Here is a 25,078-nt window from a genome sequence, read left to right as displayed (position 1 = left end):
GAGAAAAAGAACTTCATTCACGCTAAACGGTTTATTTCTAAACAGAGTGGCCTGATGTCAAGCATCACACAGTCCACACAAATATTTTATCTTTTTATAAAAAAAAAACCCCACAGAACTAGTGCTCTTAGATTTGGTCTGTCAGCTGTTATTATGTTGAAGTTTTTGCAGACCCAGCCCTGTTTGCCCCCTCTCAGCCGTGTTTCTGCGCATGGGTGGGGTGGGGGTGGTGGGGTGGGGGTGGGGGGGGGAGGAGTCAGAGAAACCAGAATCAGTGGGGACAGGCAGGAAAGCGGTTTAGGAGAAGATTTAGGGATTGACTTCCATTCTGTAAATAATATAGATACGTAGGATTCAGATCATACTTAGTCTTGAAGCACACATTTATCCATCCATCCATCCATTGGAGGGGTTAAGGTCCCTCTGTAATCATCTTTTGATCTATTTTCAAAGGGTTCCCGTGTTCTTTTAATTAGGATTATGCCATTTGTAGCCAAAATCAATGCACAAAGAAGACGTGGATCTATCTGTCTGTCAGTGGATGCATCAGAATGTGGCGGAGCATATTTTCTACATCACAAATCGTTTACAAACAGCGTTCCTCCTGATTCCTAACAATTTTGATAAAGAAATACTCATAAATGCAATATTGAGCTGAAAATTCTTTTTTAAATACGTCCTCCATCATTAGAAAAGAACAGCAAACAGCAAAAACAACATTTTCATCAGAGTGGGTCTGCATTCAGATCCTAAAGATCCTGTGATCCATCCATCCATTTTCAGAACCCGCTGGATTCATTTTACACAGGGCTGCTGGAGCCTATCCTAGCTGTTGTTGGGTAAACACGTTGCCAGTTTGGTGCAGCCACATGAACACATGAACCCCAGGGTCAATTTAGATTCACCAAGCATGTTTTGGACCCAAACGAACCCAAGAACATTCTCCTTCTGGGCTAAGCAGCCTATTTTGACCCTTTGGGTTCTACAGTGTCAAGTTAAAGGTGCATTTCACCTGGATCTTGTCTGCATTCTTCTGTTCTGGAGTTCTGGTTCTGGATCTGAAGAAGATTGTATAAAATATCCTAAATGCAACCTTAAAATCATACGCATCCCAGAAACAGAGCTTCGGTTTTTAGAAACTTCAAGAACTACATCTTAGGTCCACCTCCTTATCCTGTAAGGTCACAGGGAACCCAGCTTTCATAGACCAATTTGGAAGGAGGGGGGGAGACACCCTAGAGAGTCTAATAAGATGATTAAAATTCAATTTTCTTGTTATCAACTGCAGGAAAAACCCATCATGTGATGTAAGAGCCCTAAAAACAACACAAATGTTCGATCAATCCTGCTTTCACAGCCGGGGACCAACACCATTTAGCGTGACACTGACATATGCGACTGTTTCCCGCCAGCTGGAGAACAGCGCTGCCATTTTCCCCCATTGATCAAAGCATTATTGGCTGTAATTCTCAAATCTCCTGCACTGCAAAAGCACAGAGCTGATCTGTCAGCGGAAAACAGATGTAATGCTAGCATCCATTCTAGGACACTGCATGTGTGTGTGTGTTTGTGTGTGTGTGTGCGTGTGTTGCTGGAGTATTTCCCCCGACGACTCCGGATGAATCCAGTCCTTGTGGCATTTGATGGAAAGTCATCCTCTGCTTGTTATGTGGTTCTTTAACGTCAATGGAGAAAGCGACAGATGTGTTGACAACAGTTGAACTGTTCATTGACAGTGTTGATATGGAGTAGAAATAGACTTTGGATATTACATAAAATTATTTTGTTTTTGCTGTTTTGTCAGCTTTTATTAAAATAGATCCGCAAACAAAACGAAACAAAAAAAACCCCAGCATGAGCCGAAGACTTTCACCTGTCAATCAAAGACCACGCCCTCATTCAGCAGCAATTTTGTTCTGTAGGAAAACAATTAGACAAATTGAAAAGGAACTCACTATCAGTTTGATGGACATCTGAGGTTAAAAAACATGTTTTGTGTGATAATTTTAAGGCCATTATGGTAGTTGATTCCTTTCTGTTATACTCCACCTAGTGGCTGCTTGAGGAACTGATCCGGCTCCTGTCTTTCATTTTCCAAAAAGGCTCAAAGTGAAAAGTCTGAGCTGACAGAGATTTCTTGTCTTTTGTCCATCAGATACGCCACTATGCATAAAAATGCATAAAACCTTTTTGTTTATTAAACATAACCCTGCAACCTAGCTTAGACATTTGACCTGAGCAGAACCAATCCACACGTTTAGCAGAACCCTCCATGAAAATGACACTAACATCACTCTGAGAACTTCTCATCGTTCAGGGATCGACAGGCCGTTCCGGCAGAGCTGCGGTTCTTGGAGCAAAAACAGCAAACTGCTGCTCATTTCTGAACCTCAAGTGCTTCACGCGAGATCTTTACATCTCAGTGAACTGTCTGAACAAAAGGAAAAGCACGGAAAAGTGAAAGGAGAACGAGGACTAAATACTTTTGAGAGATTTCTAGAAAGTGTTTGCAGATGAAAAGGACCTCCAGCAGGAAACTGAGTTATTGTTGAGCTCAAACACTGAAAAGGAGCTTTGGCGGAGGAGCAAACTGTGCACATGATGTGGCTTGAAAAAAAAAAGGTTTTTGACAAACTTAGTGTTCAACGTCCTTCTTTAATGTCAGGTTATGTCACTACTGTCTATGTGGCAAACTGGTTACTTACTAAAACAACCTGCTAGACGCAACAGAAACTTTACAAGAGCACGAGAAAACAAAATAAAATAGTTTTTTTTCCTGCTCCACTTTTGTTATCAAAAGAGTGAAAATCAGGAAATCAGCTCTAATTAAAAAGTCTTATCTCATTCACAGTTCATTGCAGAGTAGAGCCGTGTGTGTGTGGGGGTTGTGGGCGCATGCACGTGCGCGTGCGCTTCCTATCTAATCGGCTCACCTGCTCTGTTGGTATGTTGTGCCATTCCAATCTGGGAAGCCTCTTTCCAAGCTGCCAAACAACTTAATTAGCCAGGTGAGCGTGTTGCCATGGTAACAGATGTGCATTGGAACAGAAGCAGATGGGGATCCATGCTCTGTTTCAAAATGATGCGGCGGGTTCCTCTGCTGGGCTACCTTGACCTGCCTCTGTGACGGCTCCGGAAGTAAAAAACAACTGTGTGTGGTTTTTTTTTTGTCTGAAGGACACGCCCTCTTTGATGATACAAACATTTTCAGAAATGTCTTTGATGGTCTCCACGCAGCTTACAAACGTGCTGACTCAGACACAAAAAACACCAGGATGCTACTTTCTAAAGTTGTGCCTCCGAGATGCTGTTTGCACCTTTGAGATCCTGCAGAGAAATTGGTTTGGATGGAAGCTGCGCTGACTTTTTCCGGCTTTGGAGTCTCTGTGGAAAGTGTTGCAAGTCAGAATTGTTGCAGTTCCTCAAACGACGACTACAAGCAGATTTCAGAAGAAAAAAAATCTCTATTTACTCCCATGTTAGTGTCCAACATTATGGCCAAAATGAACTCATGTACATTCTGGTTTGTGAAGTTCTGCTTTTTTGCCGTTTGTTGTTCATGAAAGCTCTGAGCGGTTTTTAAAATCATCCGTTTTTAGGTAATTACAGCTAAAAATTTGAAATGCAGACACGCTGCAGAGGACGACTCTATGTTGATGTCATGAAATGGGCGGTACCCACAAGGAGCGAAAGGCAGAGCTTCAGAGATGAAGTCGTCTTACGTCCGAGATGGAAAATGAGCTGCGAATATAACTCACATTCCATTAAGGAGTTGATCTTTAGTGTGCCAAAGGTAATATTTTTAATATAGGGATATAGTTTACGCTGAAAGGCTTAAACAAAGCACGATATAGACCCTTTAAAGGGTCAACCGCAAAAGCAAACATGTCCTGTTTTTTTATTTGTTGCAGACCTTAAGGCCGTGTCACTCAGCTGTTCTGTTCGTTTTGTGGAAGTTGCGAGGAAGAAAACTGCTCATATGTGAATCTTTGTGGAAAAAGTGAGAAAATTTGTGGGTCTTTACGTGAAAACCACTGACAGTTGCTCATAATTTACGTAACAATTGCGTATAAATGACATAAAATATGGATAAACAGCGCAATTCTTAACAGACTAAACCGAATTCATGTAAAGGCCCGACGTCTGCGCACATCGATGAATGACAAACGGAAAACACGCTTATGATTAACGTATATCACGCGTGTATCACCGAAGGCCAAAAAGTTCATCCATTTGACACGGCCCTTAGCAGAAATAGATCCAAAAGCCGCCATGATAGATTAGCAACACATAAAGATGTAGTCATTTGTGTTTACTTTGTCCTCTGACACGTTCACACAGTTGTTCTCCTTGTTTATGGCCTTGCTTTACTTGCTTTAACTCAACAAGTCTGTGCCGTCAAGCGAGGCGGATCAGGCGGCAGTTATAGAACTAAATGGCATTCACATTTCATTGGCCGCCGAGACTGGCCACTTCATCTTCCACTAATGCCATCTGGGGCGCTGGCTCCTCGCCCAGAGCTGGTCGAAAGTGTGTGAGATGAGGGAAGAGAGTTTTCCTTCTGAGTTCAAAAGTCAGTTTTTTGACAAACATTTACAGGAAAGTGTCAGAGTTAATTTCAGTTGATGAGGGGTTTTTTTAATTTTATTATTAATTGGATGCCGGAGGTGAAGAAAATGAGGTTTATGTCCAATTAGCTCCCAACAAACGGTCACCTGCCATAAACAGTTAGGAGGAGAAACTCCTCACATGCCCTCACGTCTCCACCGCTGGCAGCTCCCATCACCTGACCGATTTGCTGCTCACCATCACTAAACGGCGTCATTTCTTACTCAAACTCTCAGCTTTCCTCTCTGCTGTTTGTGGTTCACTCACGACGGCGACACGTCTGCCCAGAAGAAGCAAAACAAAATAAGGGGAGGTGGTGTTTTTTTATTTTTTTCTCCGAAAAGCTCGGCTTTATGAGCTTTGTTTCAAAAACATCTCCGGCAGCATCTCTGCGGACGAGGATAAAAACACTTTAAAGGTCAACAAATGTCTTTGTCCTGCGTTCATCTGAAGTAATGAGAGCTTTTCCAAAGGTCCTCATTTGTAGGAGACTTTCATGTGTCCTGCATGGAGGCTTATTGCAACTCGGGTGCCAAAAAACAACAATAAAACACAAATATGAAGTATTAGTGGGAAATTGAGGTTGTGGGGTCACGCCTGGGAATTGGACTGTCAGCCTAATACTTGGCCGCAGAGACGCAGTCGGGGACCGGAGCCTCGAAAACTTGAGTTTAGTTTTACTTTCATTGGGCCTGTGCCAATGACAAATAAAGATCTATTCTATAATGTACTAAAGCCTTAGTCGCAACAGCACCTATGGGTGGATGTGGGCAAAAAAACCTCCACGAAATTTCAAATATCATTGCTTGATCAACTTGTAGAGCAAAAACGTTCATGCACACAGGACTGATGAGATGACATGTTTGGTTAAAAAGACCGAAGGGATCTATCAGCAGAGCAGTTAAAGTTTCAATCCAGATTCTTCAGCGTGTGATAAACTGTACCTGACCTTTGGAGCTAAATCTGTGACGTTGTTGTCATCTTTAGTGACTTTCAGGCTATTTTTGATGACTTTCTTTTTCCAGATTTTAACGACCTTAGCCCATCTGCTCTCACAGACCACAGGAGGGACACATAAGCAGTGAGAGACTCGGTTCTTCCCCCGTCTCTGCCTTGTGACACAATCATTAAAGTCACTATTTATTTGGTCAAACAAAAACCACAATAGAAAGTGTCCAAAGATTCACTTTCAGTTGCTGCTTTGCAGAAAAAATAAAAGTTTGAAATGCTGTTCCTCTAGAGGGAACATGGTGGCTTCGACACGCACAGGATGTCTGTCATAAAAGGTCTCAGCGAGTCATTAAAAAGGTGCATGACAAAGTGTGAGCATGAGTCGGAGCTGACTGAGAAAGGGAGGAGGTGAGTGGACATCAGGCAACGATGAGCACGGACGCTTCGCTGGAAGATGAACCTCGGCAGTCGTGACGACGGGGATGACGAGGAGCAAAACGAAGGAAGAGGTTCCAAAGGAAACTGCTGTCATGTACAGTATAGGACATACATAAGAAAAAAAGCTGGAATTCGTGGGCTAGACTAGTTCATCCTACAGTTTAAAAGCTCTACGATCTTCTTTTGGCAGTTTGTTTCATGTTTTCATGCAGACCACATTCCAGATGATGGTTTTCCTAGGCAGGAGGTCAATGATCGACTTTGTAGTTGTTTCAGGCGACCTTCTGTCTTGTGTCTTGGACACTCGGGTAAAGAAAGGGGGAAGCGCTGTCCACCGATCACTACTTAGCGGGGTCTGTTAGGAACGTCTGGCTGAGCCCTCCGTCGTGGAAGTCTTTAACTCCTCACATTCAAGAGAGCTTCAGACAGGTACAGAGGGAGGTTGGGGACATTGAGTCCCAGTGGGCCATGTTTTCCTCTTCCATTGTCTGTGCTGCTGCTCGGAGCTGTGGTCGCAATGTCTCTGCTGCCTGTCGCGGCGGTAACCCCCGAACCCGGTGGTGGACTCCGGAAGTAAGGGATGCCGTCAAGCCCAAGCAAGAGTCCTACCAGGCCTGGCTGGCTTGTGGGACTCCAGAGGCAGCCGACAGGTACCGGCAGTCTAAGCGAGCTGCGGCCCGGACTGTTGCAGAGGCAAAAACCCGGTCCTGGAAGGTTTGGTGAGGCCATGGAGAAGGACTATTGGTTGGTCTCAAAGAGATTTTAGCAAACCGCCCAGGCCTCAGAAGGGGAAAGCAGTTGACCTCGACTGGGGACATTGTCGGGCGGTGGAAGGAATACTTCGTGGATCTCCTCAATCCCACTGACACGCCTTCTTTTGAGGAAGCAAGAATGAGGAATGAGGACTTTGGGGTGCGGCTGTCTATCATCCAAGCTAAAGTGTCAGGGGTGGTAAATGAGCTCCTCATTAGCAAGGCTCTGGGAGTGGACGAAGTCCAACCCGAGTACCTCAAGTCTCTGGATGCTGCGGGGGTGTCTTGGCGGACACGTCCCTGCAGCATCGCGTGGTAGTCTGGAACTGTACCACTGGACTGGCAGACTGGTGGTTCCCCTTTTCAAGAAGGGGGAGAGGAGGGTGTGGTCCAACTACCGGGAAAAAGATGGCGGCCTTCTTCTTGAGGTCAAAGGTCAACGAGACTTCAGTTGTGGTTGCAGGCCTATGCTGATGACGGGGCAAAAAATATTCAATTCAATTTAATTCAATTTTATTTGTACAGCCCAAATTCAAAACAACAGTGATGGGCTTCGTTTCGGTAATTGAAAAAGTTATTCATAAAATCAAAAGGATCATAAAAACATCCAATAGGAAAATACTAAAAAGAACTAACAAACTGACTAAGCTAAACTGGACATCCCTGCCCTTAGACCCCCCCCCCGGATTCCGGAAAAAACAAAGGAACCTCAGGGGTGCCCACACGAAGGAGGGATCCTCCCCCAGGATGGACAGGCAATTACCAGTATCTAACCCTAACTACATATTTAAAGTCCAGCAGACGAGCTTCATCCAGATGGAGTCTGGGGGACAAATATTATGCTTAAATGTGCAGGAAGTACAAAAAATTTCTGAAGCAATCTGGTCCTTGCAGTCCATACGTTTTCTCCATTTCAGCTTTAAGTTCTTGAACTTATTTTCACCTTAAATATACAGGTTTGTTTTAATCAAAAGCGTTGATTGTGTTTCTTTGAACGGAAAACTTCACAACAATCAGCTGCAGTGACTATTGCAGCTCAGCAAACGGATTCATTTAGCTGTGTGGCCTCGCATAAGTCACTCTGCTGATGCTGCCTGCTCAGGCGCCCTTCTGCAAATTCAACAGTTGTGCCGGTTTGACGCCTGCCCTCACCTCCTGCCCCCCCCCCCCCCCCCCCCCCTGACGTTTGGCCGACTCTTCCATCGTGGAGCGGGGTTGCTGGTATTTGAACACGCCGGCTTCCAGGCTGTAATGAGAATTAGATGAAGCTTTTTGTCATTTTCTTGATGGAAAATAAACGTGGAAAAACTGAGTTGGAATTAGATTCTTCTTTATATGAAGTTTCCAAAAAGATGTGTGGAAATGAATGTTTCTGAGGATCTCTCAGCATAATCTTGGTTTTTATTCACACCTTACAGCAAAGCAGGAGCTTTCTGAGATAATGTCAGCCTCTCACTCCTCATGGCCTTGCTGTAATATTGCTGCATAATTCATTCATCACACTCATCACTCCAGGTGAAGCCTCAACGCAGCTTTTTGTTTTATTTCATTTCACACAACAGATTTTAAATAAAGAAAAGCTGTGAAGAAGCACATCTGCAGCTCTTTCCATCTTTCTTTTGTTGTTTTTTTAGATAGATTTTTTTCGGGAATCACCGACGTCAAAGCAGATCATCAGTCGTCAACACAAATCCAAGAAAATGCTTGGAGAGCGAGTGGAGGCTGAGAAAAGAAAGACTGGGGTTACTGTAGGTCTCCCTCAGCCCGGCCTGCAGGAAAAGGAACTTCTGAGTCGCCCTCTCAAAGAATCTGCTGAGTAACTTTGTTTGGGATGAGATTTCAACAAACTGTAAATTCTCCCACGCAGCAGAGACTCATCCCGCATAAACAAGCCAGAGATGGAGGGAATAATAAAGTCTGATCTAATATCTCTGCGCCTCCGACTACCACTTCTCCTCCTCTTCCTCTCCATCTCACTCCACATTTCACCCTTTTTCCCTCTGCCTAAAACCTGCCCTTGTTTCGCCCATTTATCTTTGCCTCCATCCCCACCTATTCACAGCTGTTGCCGTGGTAACAATACAAAGATTTTCTTTGCAGCCCTGTCACCTTGGCAACGCTTGGCTTTCCTCGAGGCCGATGCTGGCAGCACACCGCTCCTCTCCAGCCGGGTCGGGCTGACCACTGTCACAGCGCCGCCGCCGCCGCCGCCGATGATGATGATGATGATGATGGAGCGCTGATGCATGTGCCAACATGGAGCTGCTGTGGAGCCGCAGGAGATCCAGTGTATTGATTGTGTCGAGCACTCAAGGTTTGTTTCAAGCTGAGAGCGGGTTCTGGTGATTAAAGAGTCCAGAGCGGGTAGGCTGTAGACGCGTTTGATTACTTCTCAGAGGGATCGTTCCAGGAAAATAGAATCTTTACGATGGAAACCAAAGTTTTTCTCGAGGTTTCAATCGACATTTTCTTTTCCTGCTGATGTCGACAGTTTGGGAACAAACGCTTGAATAGGAACACGATCAAAGTCACCAAATCCAAACAAGAAAATAAGGCTAGAGCTTTATCTTCTGTTTCCTTTTTAAAAAAAAGACTTTTAAAGCAAAAAGTAATGAAATCGTACCTTGATATTTCTATGGTTTTGTTGGGTAAACTTCTCTTTTATTTCTATGTTTGTATGTTTTTTTGATCATATTTTGTTTTTTTAACCCTTGTGCTTTCCTAGGCACTTTAACATTGGGAGTTGGGTCATCTAGACCCACTAGACAGTGCACTGAACCTTTTTTCTTCAATGATTTGTGATCTTCACTGGTGTCCATGGATTACATGAAATCTTTCCACATTTATCCACCTTTGTCATGGTAGGGAGAACACGTCAATGGAAGGGGGGTCATCTAAGACAGCACAAGGGTTAAAATAAGACAAGATATTGGTCTGACAGAAAGGGAAAACTTCAAAAGAAAAAGTTTTCTCTTTCAACAAGTATCAGCTTACTTAATAAAATATCATCAAAGACCCATTCTGATTAACAAAGTTTTTTAACATTTTCTAATGATGAAAGTTATTTTTGGCCATATGTGAATGGTCTATTTTTGAAGTTATGTCATATGAAAGGCGCATTGAACTGTGAGACGCATTAAGCGGGACAAAAGAGTCAGAGATGAGTCCATTCGTCAGTCAAACCATACTATGTTCACAGTACCCCCTAAATATTATGCAAAGGATCCTTTTCTGTGATTTTTCTAAATACTCCATGCAAATGAAAGTCTGCACAATTTTCCAGTCAGTGACCATTAGTTAGTGAACAAAAGTCCTTAAGATAACAGTTTTTCTTTTCCACAACATTTGATCGATTCTAAAGACCAGAAAATGATCATTTACTGCATTAGGAGGTCATTTGTATGGAAATCAAAAGCTATTCCATTCAAAAACGTCTTCATCGATCAAATTTTAACTTGGGACCCCTCATTCTGCAGCAATTCTTCACAATTCTTGCATCCATTGAACTTGAACGTTTTTGAAGAGCTTCTGCTGGAATTTCTTTGCAGGACGTCAGAATAGCCTCCCAGAGCAGCTGTGAACTGCCCCCCCCCCCACCCTTACAGATGCTCCCAAGGTACTCGACATGGTTAAGAGAATACGGGTGCTACGCCATCAGTTCATCTCCTTTTACGCCCATGGCGGCCAATGACGCAGTCTTCTAACGTAAACATAAGTGGAGCAAAACTGATTCAAATGAGTGTGACTTCAATGAGACTTTTAGCAAACACAAAGAAATGAAATCATGCTCTGTTTAGCCCAACCATTTAGAACTTCTAGAAAGTATAAATCTATTTTCCGACTCATGTACGAAAATAAAAAAAGGGTTGGGTTGCGTCTTTTAGACGCTTTAGACTCCACCAACAGTGGGAGAAAGTGGGGCCAATATCTCGAATGGGGCTCAAAAAACTGTCAAAATCCACTAAAGAACCAAGACACAGGAGTGTGGGGCATCCAAAGGAAGTATTAACATTATTATGGGATGGGACTTATGGTTCGGTGGCCATCTTATGGCAAAGTGTGAAATTTGGCGATTTTTCACATTTCCGTACAATATGGGGAAAAATAAGACATTTCACACATAGGCTACGAAATGAAGTCCACAACCACGGCAATTACACTGACCTTTGACCGCCCGAATAGGCCGCCATCTTGGATAAAACAAAAAATCTCCTTTAGTAACTTTTACAAAGTTAAACTCCTTGGGATTTCAGTGAATCACCTTTAAACTCCTTGAGCATCTTTAGGAAAAAATGTTCGTTTTACAGTTTGGAGCAGCGTTAGCCTGGGGAGCTGGCGAAAGGGGCGTTACTTTAACGCGACACTTTAATACATGAAACTTTGTCCCAAGCTTACCGAAGCAACTCAATTTATGAACCTATTAGGAATGTGGGCGTGGTTAACAAAAACATCAGTCTTTCAGTTTCTCACATTGACCTGTACGTCACCCCCAGGAGATCAAATAATAATATGGTTGCTATGGAGATAAAACCACCACCGACATATTTTTTCCTGTCCCGCGGCTGTCCTGGACTGAAGGACCAGATACAATTTTGCAATCTTCCTTTTATTAACTTGACATAGTTAATGAAAATGTTTAATATACACTTATAATTTATCAACTTTAGTTTGTGTTGATGTAGAACAAGGTTAGTTTTTCCAAATTAATCAAAAGTGGATGCACCAGTCTCTTTTAGGAGGTTTTTGTCAGTTTCTCTGCACATTTCTGCTCGTGCGCTGGTACCTGATGCGAGTGGGGGCTTGTTTTAGTTCAGATGCAGCGGTTTTCCAATTCTCAGTCCTGAGAGCTGCAGAGGTTTTAGAAAGGATAAATGTGTGTAGCTCCATCCGTGGGAGAGATTTGGAAGACTTTCCAAAACTTTGTCTGATTTCCTTCCTTTTCCTTCAGGGGATTTACCGATAATCTTTGAAGATTAGTCAAACTCAATTTAAATAGCGATAAGGTTTTGAGAAAAAGAGGCAAGGTTGTTTGGGGCAGAGGGTGGAAAAAACGCCGGCTGACCTTCAAGCTCTGATCTGATCGGTGTTTTTGCTGAGTGATGGGTGGCTCACTTCCTGTTTGGTGATGGAGGCTGGCGTCAGTGTGACTGCCGGTGCTTCAGGTCAGGTGAGGGAAAGGAAAATCTACAGGCGCCTATGCTTTTAAACAATAGAAGCCTATGAAGTCATGAGGCATCTAGAGGGAAAATAAAAGGTTACATGTGACAAAATAAGAGTCCACTAATGATGCTGCAACTCCACGAGAAAACAAGAAAAGCCAACAAGCAAAAAAAAAGCACATTGACATTAAAATGAGCAGCTAATAACAAGGAAAGAATGCAAAATAATGAGAAGACTAATGACAAATGAGACGTTTGTGACACAAAAACAAGAACTCTAAAAATATACACCAAACGATTCAAAAGACTTAGTTTGTTATACAACTGGATTAAATGGGTGGTCTGGTGAGATCTGACAGTATTGCACAAAAATGCATACATGGAAAAACAAGAAAGATGCATGTTTGACAGCCAGAGCACCACCTGGTGTTTTTTCCTTTTTTTCCTGTACATTGAAGGACTCAGGTGCAGCAGAGTGAGTGTTTCTGTCAGTATTTGTGTGTCTGTTTGTGTATCTATGCGGTCTGGCGGTAATTGGGTTACAGTCCGGCCCTCAGCGATCCATTTCCTGCCAGGGAGGACAAAGAGAGACTTGCCGATGAACCATCTGCTGTCCAGGTGCATCACCCGCTCTTTTCTCTACAGGACATCTGTCTGTCCTACTTACCCCTGCCGGACCCCCCGGAGAGCGGCTTGACGCCCTCGGCTTCTTGTTCCCGTCTCTGCTCCTATTTCGGTTTCATTTTTCCTCCCAAACGTGGCGTTTTTTTCTAACTGTTCTTAGAATCGTGGAGCTACCAGCGTCTAAAAGGTAGTAAACTTGCCAGTTTGAGGGGAAAAAAAATAGAAAAAAATACCTGACCTTGTCCCCCGCCCCCCTGATTTCATGTGTGCTCCTCATGAATAAAGTGGACGCATCTGTGCTCATTCACCTTCAGCAGCAGGACTCGGAAAACAAAGTACCTGCGGGGCACAGAAAAGTGGAGCAGCAGCCGCTAAACGCACACGTGCACAACAGCGGGGAACAGTAAATCCAAACGAAGGAACATTTTTAAATGGAAATAAAACACTATGGTGTGTTTTTTTAGATTTAATTCACCCAAACATCAAGTTTGTGATCAGAACCGTACATTAGATTCAGACATTTTATGTCCCTAAACCCAGTTCGAGTTATTTACAATATTTAAAATGAACATCCATCCATCCGTCCATTCAATTCAATTCAATTCAATTTTATTTGTATAGCCCAAAATCACAACAACAGTCGTCTCGATGGGCTTCGAAGTAAAACATGAACTTCGAAGCCCATCGAGACGACTGTTGTTGTGATTTTGAACCATCCATCCATCCTTTTCTCCCTAAAGTTCTCTTAGACACCGTCCCTGGAGCTGGAGCTTGTCCTGGATTGGAACCATTGACTCTCTGCTGGAGTCCAGCATACACGTGGAACAGGATTGACATCCTTCTACCAGTTTAAACACATTTTTTCTTCTGGTTTTGCAGAGCCCTTGGTAGGGGAACCCGGACTCCATTTTCCCAGAGCCACTCTCATTAGACTGAACAGTTTCTCCAAATCCATAAACCAGATCTGGGTTTTTATGGGCCATCTCCAATTCAATTCAGTTCATTTCAGTTTTATTTATACAGCCCAATATTACAGCACTGTTGTCTCAACACTATTTCACACCTGTACGAATGAACCATGAATTCAATAAACTCTCCATCTCAGTTAAACTATAAAGACATGACTCTTTTTTTTCAAATTTAAAATAAAGCAACTAAACTAACAGCTTTATTTATTAATGTAGTGTTGGTACAATGAAAACACATTACTTTCAGCACTCTAATCTCAGGAGGTTCTGGTTCAAATCCCGGCGGAGACCCTTTAGTGTGGATTTTGCACGCCCCTCTCATGCAGATGTGGGTTTACGCTGTTATCCATATGTTTACATTCTCTCCCGCTAGCTTACAGCCCCTCACTCCCTCAACCTAACATTTCTGGAGCAACAAAAATGGCGATTAATATCGGAGCTATCCAGCCGTAGATCCCAAGCCCAAATAAAAACCAGTTTCAGTTTGTCTGCAAGGATGCATCAGAATGGAGCAGAGCAGGGAGCTTGTAGCCCCCCCAGTGTATTTTCTACGTCACAAATATGATATTTTTTGAACGGCATCTATTCGTCTGCTGCTGATTTACAACCATTTGACTAAAGGAATACTCAGAGATTAAACTATGAGCTTAATTTTGCAGTAAAATTCCACAAGAACATGTTAAAAACCCCACAATGTGGGTCTTTAAATGCGACCATTTTACTCAAACTTTAAATTCACCCAGAAAAATACTCATTTATAACTTTCATGTGCTTCCAGTTTGTATTAAGCTGCATAGCCGTTCATTTAGATATAGAATAAGAAGAAGCAGATCTGCTGGAATTACAGTAATTGATTTAACAGTTGAAGAGTTACGGTTGTCCAAAGAATGTGAACACAAGAGGTAAATGTCTTGTGCTAACGGGTTAACTGACTTCATTCTTATTGATATTATGTGTGGATTTTCCATCATTTGGAAGGTTTTGTTTGTTAAATTGCATCATAGAGAAGCTGAATGCTGAATCCCATCATTGGTATATGTGTGTGTGTGTGTGTGTGTGGGGGGGGGGCAAGCTTTCTTAGTTCAGATTTGTGTTTGGCTGCTCACACCAACTCTTGACTCCTCTGTAATCCATCTTTTGCATGATGATGATGATGATGCACCTTTCCAAAGATCTCTGGCAAAAGCTTTTTTCACCGACATCACTGTGCAGCAGAGAGCATCACGTCGATGCTCTTCAGTCAAACATCTCGACTGAGAGGCGGACTCTCACAAAGACGGCTGCGAGGAGGAGAGCTTATTTGTTCAGACTCTCCGCGTTAAGGCAGCCTGTGGAAGGAGCGCCAGCTTAGCATGGCACATTTTATCCCTGAGAGCCCGGCAGCCCCTCTGCCGCTCTCTGAATACTGTATTATCTTGACATGGAGAAGGTCTCTGGAGAGATTGGACAGTCAGTCTTTTTGACAGGATGACTCACTGAACTTGGAGGGTAGTCTCTTAATACACTTCCTTTGTGCTGAATCATTAGCTGCAGCCGTGTGATGGAAAAAAAAAAAAAAAACCACAAATGCGCACTTTGATGTGCACGGCGTGACAATCCCTTCTCTGACTTTAGTAACGCTGCTCAACTCCAGTCTTTTGGCGTGTGACGTCTTTTTATCGGCAGAATAACGAGCAGAAGTGTTGCTCAGATTATCTCTCGCGGAAAATGTGGAAATGGCGCTAAAGTGAAAAGATGAAAGGTTGTATTGTTTAGCTGGAGGTTAGGATCTACCACTGACTATGCTTTCTGGGTAATTTTGTGAAGAAGCACACGTCTCTGAAGTTTTGTAATTTACCTATTCACTTTGAAAATCCTCATTAAAGACTATTCAAATGTTGTTGTTGGTGTTTTTAAAATGAAAATTTAAAGTAAGCTTAAAATTGTTTTCCTGCAAGGGCGGCTCCGGGATTTTGTCTCTGCAGTAGCTTAGGGGTTGCTAAGTGACCGTAAGGAGTTGCTAATGCGTTTTTACGTGAAATAACACTTTCTAAGAAGGAAAGTGACGGCAGAGCATGTTCACACGCTGCAAATTGATACCATGTGTTATCCATAGATCGCACTTTTAAAATGTGTTAACTGGCAAAGCCGGAGAAAGAGAAGGAAATGCTGAAGTGTGGTAGTTAAACGAACAGAGGAGCTGTTGGGAGTCTATGGGGGTACCGGCATCAACGGCATCTCCTTGGACGCGCAGGAAGTTGCTGCTTGAGCATAAAAACCGGCATTTCTTCACGCCACATTCCCTAATTTCTTTTCTTTTATTATTTTATAAGCTGCTTGCACTGTGGGGCCAGAGGAAAGCAATTTCATCTGTGCTGTATGTCTTGTGTATGCAGCATATTTGACAAGAAAGCTGACTTTGACCTTAACTTTTGACTTTATGATACTTTTTGCTTTAACTATGATACTTTATGCTACTTTTTGCTTGCCCCAGCCGCGTGTGGGAGGAGCCACCACCTAAGCGCTACATGCAGCGGTGTCTGTGTGTCTCATTCCAATGCATGTAAGACACAGATGATGCTTAGAGGAGTGGATGTCGTGGTAGGTGAGGCACTGACTCTTTTAGAGCCAGGTTTACAAACAAATGACAGGCCTACAGGTTATTCTAGAAGTGGAGAACATTGTATGTACCACCCATCATATAAATTATTCACCAACAAAATACTAAAACGTAGTTTCCGACTAAACCTATGTCTTTAGACTAAATCTACAGAAACTAAGAGAAATGAATGCTTGAAAATAGTTTTGAAACCGTCAAATAAGTCTAAAGTACCCCCTAAAATGCCATTTAGCCATTTTAAAATGCCATCCTAATGTCCACGTCAAATTTTAAATAAAAGTTCAAATTATACCATTTTTTATATTGTTTTATTCAAGCACCTCACTGTGTGAACATTGGTTTTAATATACAAAAATTTGAAATAATTATTTAAGTAAAAAATGATAACAATAAAGTAAATTAGGATGCAAGGACACATGCAGAATCTACAAAGAAGCAAGAAAGAAGCTGAAAAATAACAAGCAATGATGACTTTTGGGATCATGGTGGTGATATTCTTGATGGTTGACGCAAAATCCAGATGGTTTTCGACACACAGAGAATTCTTGTTGTGCTGATGATCTGGATTCAGAAAGGTAGAAAGACCTTGGGAGACGAATGGCTTTGGTTTGGGGTAAAATTCCCCTGACTGTTTTCTTTCTGCCAGCAGGCTTAGCAGCTCGAGACATTAAACTCACATTATGCAGATGTTTGTTTGCAGATACATGTGACTGGAGTGTTTGTGTGAAATAAAGATTTTAACAACCTTTTATAACAAAAATTTAAAAAAAAGATGTACGACCTAAATGGTTGACAGAATTTTCATTGACCCAATTTGAAACCAAAAGCCACATATCACACTTCATCTCTGCGTACAGAGTAAACAAATATTCACTTTATTGTTGTCCATTGCAAAACTAAATGCACACTGGGACGATCAGTGATGTTTATGGAGACAACGTTTAAAAAGTGCTTCCTTGAAATAAAAGGGCTTCATAATAGCTTCAATTAACATTAATTTTACTGCTTTTTACTGCATTTCTTGATATGTAAGATAACAGTTAAGAATCCCCGTTAGTGCCTTAAAGTGATCCAGTCCATAGTTGAAAAGCTCAGATCACAACTTTCTGCTGTTAACTACAGTGTTGTCTAATTAAAAGTGGAGTTCCTCAGGGTTCCAGCATTGGCCCACTACATTTTAACATCTTCAAGATTGCATTATTTGATGTTTTGAATAGAAACAAAAAATACATTAAAACCATTCATTTAAAAACCATCACTCTGAGAACAGGCATGTGCATTTTAATACAGTTTCCTAAATCATTTTTGTAGTAGGAGGTTTAATACCAGAGCACTGAAACAACCCACGATAATTCAAAATATTAAGTACTTTTGTTTATCACATCTTCCTTAATATGCTAGAAAACAAAATTTGACTACATTTGATCCATAAATCCATTTTCTTAACCCGCTATATCCCTTTTGGGGTCATAGGGTTGCTGGAGCCTGTCCTGCCTAATGTTGGGAACACCCTGAACAGGTCGCCAGTCTGTCACAGGTCACATATTCACTCTATATTTACTGAACTTCTCACTGTGAAGTAGGAGTGCTGTTTCAATTCAATTTAAAATTCCATTTTTATGTATATAGCCCAATATTACAACAATAGTGATTTCAATGGGCTTCTTACCTCTGCACCACCGTGCAGTCAACTATAACTAATCTAAATTATAATTAACTTGTACAAATCACAAGCTTTAATGCATTACAAAAAGAAAACCCGACGTGGAGTTCCTCAAGGCTCTATTGTAGGCACCTCCTTCTTTTTAACATAAGCAGAATCCCTTTGAAAAAAAAAAAAATGAAAAACTGTAAAAACAAATAAATACATAAATAAATACAGTAAATCGTGAATTCTTTTTTATGTAAACTGCTGATGTTCACACACTCAAAAAACAGACGAAACAGAGGAATGCTGCTTAAAAAACATCACCTTTAGAGAGCCTGTAAACCAATTTAGATTAGATTTCTTTTTAAAAACAAATCCATCATTAAGCTACAGACCACCCAGACGGAATAGGCTCCTGGAAACACAGAAGACTTCAGACAAATTGTTTTTTGTAATACAATTATTTTATGTTTTTAATTAATTTTGAACAACGTATGTGTGCTTTATCGTATTCTGGGCCACCTCTTCTTCCATGGCGTACAGATTTTCTTTTCAGTGATTTTTAGTTGCATTTGATTTGCTGTGTATGCTTTCCGCAATTTGATGTTCATGGATTTTTACTCCACTAAAAGCGCCCAGACAAACGACTTAATTAGCTGAGACAAAATTGACTAAATATTTATTGGCTGGTCTAGAATTGCAGAGGAATCTGCACACAGACATAGATGGGTAATTTCAATTATGAGAATTTTAATCTGCCAAGAGTGCAATTTAGTTGCAATCAATCAGACCTGATGAGGTGCCATGTACAACACGCACATCGTGTTAATTGTAATCCAACAAACACACCAGCGTGAAGGTGACTGAGCTTATAGTGCACACCCCTGACTAATTACGCCGGCCCAGAACCCGACGTCCCCATCAAGGAGAGCTGCAGATGACACGCTTGGGGTGGGGGGGGTGGGGGGGGAGGGGGGACTGTAGGACGTGGACACAATTCAGTGTGAAAAGATGTTAGAGCTCAGCTGAGAAGAGAAGAAAAGAGGAGAAAGTTTTGCCAAAATGGGAGGTCACATGGTTTTATGGCGTTGGGAGACAAACTGACTGGTTTGAGGAGCCACAGGACAGAGCAGCAGACCACGAAGTCTTGATTTCCACCTTTTTTTAAACTGATCACACCTTTTTCTTTCGGTGTTTATCCTTTCAAGCCCCCGCTGATTTGTTTCCTTCTCAGTTCTGGGTTTAGGAGGAGGTAATTAATTGTCATTTAGGTTTTGAGGTCTCCGATTCCGGCACTAAGTTTCTCTATATGTCCATTCTGGTCAGGTTTAATGGATAATTACAACTGTGTGTCATCCGTAAATCAGTAAAACTGAATGCTTTGTTTCCTGATTATGTTTCCGAAGGACAGCTTGTAAAGCATAAACAGGATGGGTCCTAGAACTGAGTCCTGTGGGACTCCATTGCTAACTTGAGTGCAATGAGAGGACTGTCCATTTACATCAACAAACTAGTACCTATTGGATAAATAGGATTCAAACCACTGGAGGGCAGATCCTCTGAGCCCTATGTCATGCTCTAACCTGCTCTAACCAAGGATCCTGTTGGAGCCAAGTTTCTGTTAAGGCTAGTAAACTAAGTTTGTTATCATTAATTAACTCATTGACTTAGAGGGACTTTGAGGCAATGGATCTAATGTTTAATAAACCCCATTTATTAACATCACAGTTCGGCTTGTTGTTATTGAGAGTCCTGGTGTCTGTTACCTTTAGGTTTCTGTGGTTCATTACTTTCTCTTGCTTTCAGCACATAAGCTAAAGCTAGAAACTGCTTGAACACCTTTGTTTGGGGTTTGCACCAGTGCTAAAGGAAGCTCAGAGGAGAGTTTTGAACTGCTGTGCCCAGGGCTCGTCTCTGGGTTGTCAGTTTTCAAAACAGAATAAAAAACTAGTAAAGGAAAAAGTTGATATGATTTAGAGGCTTCTGCTGTTTATATTAAATAAGTTGTCTAGAAACCCCAATTTATCATATTATACGTAGTTTTTCTTCATTAAATTGCATTTTTTATTGTCTCACAGTTTATTATGGAGTAAGGCTGCTTGTTTTATTAGTCGTGCTTCATTTATTTATTATTGGTATTATTAATCTAAATCCAATTTTCTATTCGAAACTCTTTTTCTTCATGAACAAATAGAACATCTGTCACAAACTGCAAATTTAAATGAGTGTGATGCTGAGTCTGACTTTAGGCTATATTAAGTGAAGCAAAAATAAAAAATGCTGCTCAGACAAAAAGGACCAACCCACAGAAACTTAAACTTGATTCAAAACAATGGAGACGGAGGATTTTTTTAAGGGATCTTAGCAGGTGAACCATCACAGGATTGATGATTAACCAGGATAAAGCAGCTCCAGATAAAGGAGGAACGGGGACAGACCAGAAACAAATGTCTCTTAGGAGCACTTTACAACCATTGAATATGAAACTGGACTGAGTGACTCCTCCCTCGTGGCGTTCCAAACAGGAAGTGTATGCTCAAAACAAATGGCGACTAAAATGACTTTATTTGGTTGGAGCTGGAAACAAATCATTTTCCATGAATGACATCACTCAGTCCAGTTCTCCGATACAGTCAATGTTCTGGACAGAGGATCAAAACTAAAAACGCAAACAGGAAAAGGAGATTTTGAAACGTGAAAATAGGAAATTAAAAATATAATGAAAAAATGTACTTTTTGACCTCTGCTTGGACAGGGATGCACATGTCTTTATCTCCAGGACCTTTGCTCCTCAGACCAGAACTTTATTATGGTCTGGAAGATTTTAAAATTATTAATTAAAATTCTAGATAAATACAGTATAAAGCAATACTCATAATAAAATGGAGATAAGATAAAGGACTAAAGGTTGCTTTGATCCTCTTGCAAGACTTTGTACAATTTTTTTTCTCCAAAATCCCTGAACATCCAAAACTTCTCCGTCAGCTTTTTCTTTTCTTAGCAGTTCCATTTATTTTGATGGTTTAGCGCCAATTGTTCCCTCTGTTAATTTTTGGATCAGCTGCACAACATTTGGATGCAGGTGGACAGTGCAGATGGCCAACAGGTGCGCAGGCAAAGATGTTAGAATGTGGCAGCAGCAGATAATGCTTAAACAGTGGAGAAAGAATTGGGATGCAACAGCCAAGTTAACATCTTGTTGGGTGGAAGTAAATACAGCAGCAAATCTCACTGATTTGGAGGATTTTGGATTTGAAGTCTGGATTTTTAAAGGAGAACAGAAATGAAAGACTTCTGAGTATGAACCCAGACTTCAGTTTGTTTTCCTGCATTAAAAGTCTATTTTTATATACAAATTACCATAAACCTCTTCACTGTTCAATGCAAATGCAAGAAACTAAATCACGAGTAATACATTTAGTCTTTTTTTACTTCAAAAATCACATGATCAAACTGTTGATATGTTTTTATGTTATAACATGTATATGATATGTCTTATGTTTGATTTAGACCAAACATTTTAAAGCTAAAAACTTTTTTGAAACCTTCACATTAAAGTGTATTTAGTGATGGATCAACGCAATTCTTGCACCATTTTTAAACGACAGATTGGAGTTCAGAGACCGCTGAGGATTAAGTCTGTCGAGTTTTAGCCAAAACCACTTTTATTTTTTTTAATTCTTTCAAACTGGAAATGAGCTCCTCAGTTTTTGTTGTTAGTTCGGAGCTTGCCTTGTTTTTTTTATTTGACAACAGTTGATGTGCTCAGTTTTAGAAACAGAGCAGGAAGTAGCAGGGCTTGTTTCCTGTGCTGCTATATTTAGACTTTTTTCCAGAGTTGGGTCCAGTCTGTGTCAACAAAACATCACAAGTTAGTCTGGAAGTTGGATTCAGAGATGAGAGACGGGACACAAACAGGAGATTTTTTTTTTTTTTACAGAAGTCATATTTTTATTGCCACGTAAGAAAGTTGTATATATAACAATGATAATATACGGTCAAATGGCAAAAAAACAACAAAAAGAGAACAAAAAAACACATCATCCCCCCCCAAAAACAAACAAAAAGCCGTCATAGCAACACTATGATAATATATTCTTGGACAATACATCTGCTTTAGTTCTTTTTTTCTTCAGTTTTTGTACAATATTTGTAAAATACCAAAATACAGTTTTGTCATAACTTAATTCACAAATTATAAAGTCAGTGAACTCCAGAAAGGACGATGGGGCATCACGCTGCATATTAGAAGCTACTGTGCGAACATATTGGGAGATGGGTTCTACCATAAAAAGTAGGCTTTACTTGTCACGCATAAATGCTGTGTCGGGGCCATTTAGTATCCATATACACACAGGCATAAAACCACAAAAGTAGAACGTCGGGTCTTGTGGGACTTTGCATGTGGGATTCACACTGAAACGAGTTAATCAATGAGATGTTCTGTAAAAACTCACAGAGGAATGCCTCCGAAATCCCAGTAGCTTTATCGAATGATATGGGGGTACGGGGTCCCTCCAATATGATCATACATGTAAAGCACACACCATAGGAGCGTTTAAAGCAGACACTGAGCGTCACTGAACGACAAACACCGCCTCTGTCTCCATGTGCATAAGAGGACAGCTCCGGATTGGTGAAAAGCATAAAAATTAGCGCTGTACAAAGTTGTAAACATAGTTAGCAAGAACCCTTTAATGATGAATTGGGGGGGTTGAAGGTACAACCCAAATGACAAAATGAGAGGGGGATTTTTTTAATTTTTTTTTTTCATATGTAGCTTTGAGCCCTTATTGTGAAATTCCCACAGTCTGTTCATACATAAAAACGACTTCCTGCTAGGAGCTTTTCCAGTTCAGATCGACATCGAGGAAAACTTTCTGTACACTTTCCATTGAAAAAAACAAAACAAAAATGAGAAGATCCCCCCACAGACGAAGCCTTTTTGTCTGGAGGAATTGGTTATTGATTTAGGCGCACTGCTGCGTCAATCATCAACAGTCTGAGAGTCTTTGTCGACTGAAAAAATGTCATGGCAACACGGAACGACTGGACGGAGGAGGGTTTTGTGTGTGCTTGTGTGAGCCGTTGTTGGTCCCTTTCAAAAAGAGTCTCTTGGTCTATTTTAGAAGGAGTAATTATTCAGTTTCTACCCTACGTTGGTGTGGAGTGAGTCCTCCCTGACTTCCCCTCATCTATCTGTTTACATGCTTTCCCGCTACCTTACAGCCCCTCACACCTCGAACCCAACGTTATTGGTGCAATTAAAATGGCGGGCAATGCTGTTTGCTGGCAGGTGCCAGCTCAGACGAGGAAAACGAAGGATCTATTTGTCTGCAAGTGGATGCATCAGATAAGAGCTTGCGGCCTTGCGTTTTTTCTACGTCACAAATATGAGGTGTTTTTTTATTTTTTATTATGGCATTTTGGCTGAACTGCTCCTGATTCACAACAATTTGAATAAGGAAGTACTTAAAAAGGCCATTTAAAGTTTACTTTTTTTAACCCCCATACCCAATCATAGTAAAAAGGCATTTCTGAGACCCTTTTCTTTGCATGATCCAATCAACAATCAACAATCTACAGAACTTGGTCCATGTTTTCTTCCCTGTAGTTTCTAATCAGTCCACTAGGGGCAGTAGAAGGACTTCTCCTGCTCATCTCAAAATTCTTGCTTTCATGAAATCTCAAAGATACTTTTGGCAGGAAATGTTTTGCTAATTTTCTTAACCTTATGGTGACAAAAAGGCATTGTTGTTATTGTTTTTTTTAATGACTACTTTCTCTATTAGAAGGATGCTAAATGTGTTGATGATAATTCTTTATGATACGGATAAAAATGCGTGGATCAGATTTGAAACATTGGGTAAATAAGGTCTTTTTTTTCCTGAACACTCATGTCAATATTTTTCTATCTTCAACCAACATTGTTCTGGACAAAAATTTACCAGATCCCCCAATAGATCATAATTGCTACTATCTATATCTCATGAATATGTGATATAGCAACATTTTTGGGTGGATTTAATTGAAAGTTTAAAAAAAAATCTTGTGATTACAAAATAAATTCTACTTTTTTGGGGTTAACTGTTTGATGTAGTGGGCTTTCTTGGGTTATTATACGTTCTTCCGTATCGGAGGGGGTCTTTACTGATGGAAATCGTCTTCCACATGGTCCCTTTGTGTTCATTTCTCTGCGTTACTGGAAAACAGAGACCAGAGTGAGATTCCAGCTCCCCCGGCTATTTTCCCCTGATATAACTCTGGAACAGGCGCTCATTGTATTTTCCTTGTAGATGAATATTGTGTCATCTCTCCCAGCAGCAAGCTGCTCTCCTGAACAAAGCGGCTGATTTTAGCTTTTGTCTGCTGTTGTGGTTTCTCCTGGAGCTAAACACAGAAAAGGGCGGTTTCCAATTTCCTCAGAACCAATCAGGTCCGCTCTAAGTGGCACCTCTGTTGGCTCTCACTTGGTGGGAACAAGCTTTGGCCTCCGTCTCGTTGGTCTTTGTGGGCAGCAGAGTTTGTTAGGTGTTTACCTTCCAGCTTCACCTCCCCTCTTTGTTTTTCTCATTAATTTGACAACACAAAGCCACAAAAGGCGGCTTCGACATCACTGCCATGGATTTTATGTCCCAGCATCCCAAACAAAATGTGGCAGATGGGTTAAATTAGCTTCATGTGACACGGATGCCCCATTAACGTGAACCGTTAGCAGTTGGAGGTCGGTGTGGGTTTTCTGTCACTGGGATGGATCTCTTGGTGACAAACTAAGTTGTTTCCAGCATGAAAAACCTGCTTAACTTCAGCAAATTAGCAGAAAAGAATGGTTTTTCTGACTTTAAGGTTGAAAACATCATGAAGGGAGTTGCTAAAATGGTCCTTAAAGCCCCCTGAGCTGTGGGGCAGGGGGTTCCAAATGCTTCAAAATGTCCCCAAAAAGTAAAAAAAAAAAACCAGAATCATTGAGCAAAGTGACTGGAATGTAGTAAAAAGGGGGAAAAGAACAATTTCTGAAGGTTTAAGGACACTCTCGATTTGATTTCAGAGTTGCTCGATCTTCAAAACCCGACTCAAATCACTATTTTGCAAATTTGACGAAACACTGGAAATAAACATCTTCACCTTAAGTTGCACTAAATTATAATTCCCCAGCGAGAAGTGGACCCACACTGTGAACGGCCACTTTATTTTGTCACTAAATCAGCTTTGAACGTCTCCAACCCATCACAGAGTTGACATCTAAAAACATAAAACAAAAGGGTGATTTGAAAAGCTTTTGACTTGAAATTAGTGGAACTAATCCTGATTTCAGATGAGGTTACGACATC

At 41.2% G+C, this 25,078-nt stretch overlaps 1 long non-coding RNA gene across 3 annotated transcripts in view; it reads left to right on the top strand.

Moving 5' to 3' along the window:
• LOC144987758 (uncharacterized) overlaps positions 1-25,078 on the top strand; it is a 148,277-nt gene that overhangs the window by 52,151 nt on the left and 71,048 nt on the right. For 2 of the 3 annotated variants that reach the window (XR_013651423.1, XR_013651421.1), the window contains exon 3: positions 8,850-9,063. This is a non-coding gene — a long non-coding RNA (uncharacterized LOC144987758). Of the gene's footprint in view, positions 1-8,849; positions 9,115-25,078 lie in introns of those variants that run through there. The other variant, XR_013651420.1, reaches the window with a different exon arrangement.

The sequence above is a fragment of the Oryzias latipes genome, chromosome 19, assembly GCF_053564925.1.
Source record: "Oryzias latipes strain Hd-rR chromosome 19, Olatipes_Hd-rR_3.1".
NCBI classification, from domain to species: Eukaryota; Metazoa; Chordata; class Actinopteri; order Beloniformes; family Adrianichthyidae; genus Oryzias; species Oryzias latipes.
The sequence above is the reverse complement of the archived record's forward strand: the minus strand, read 5'-3'. Positions and strand labels throughout refer to the sequence as shown.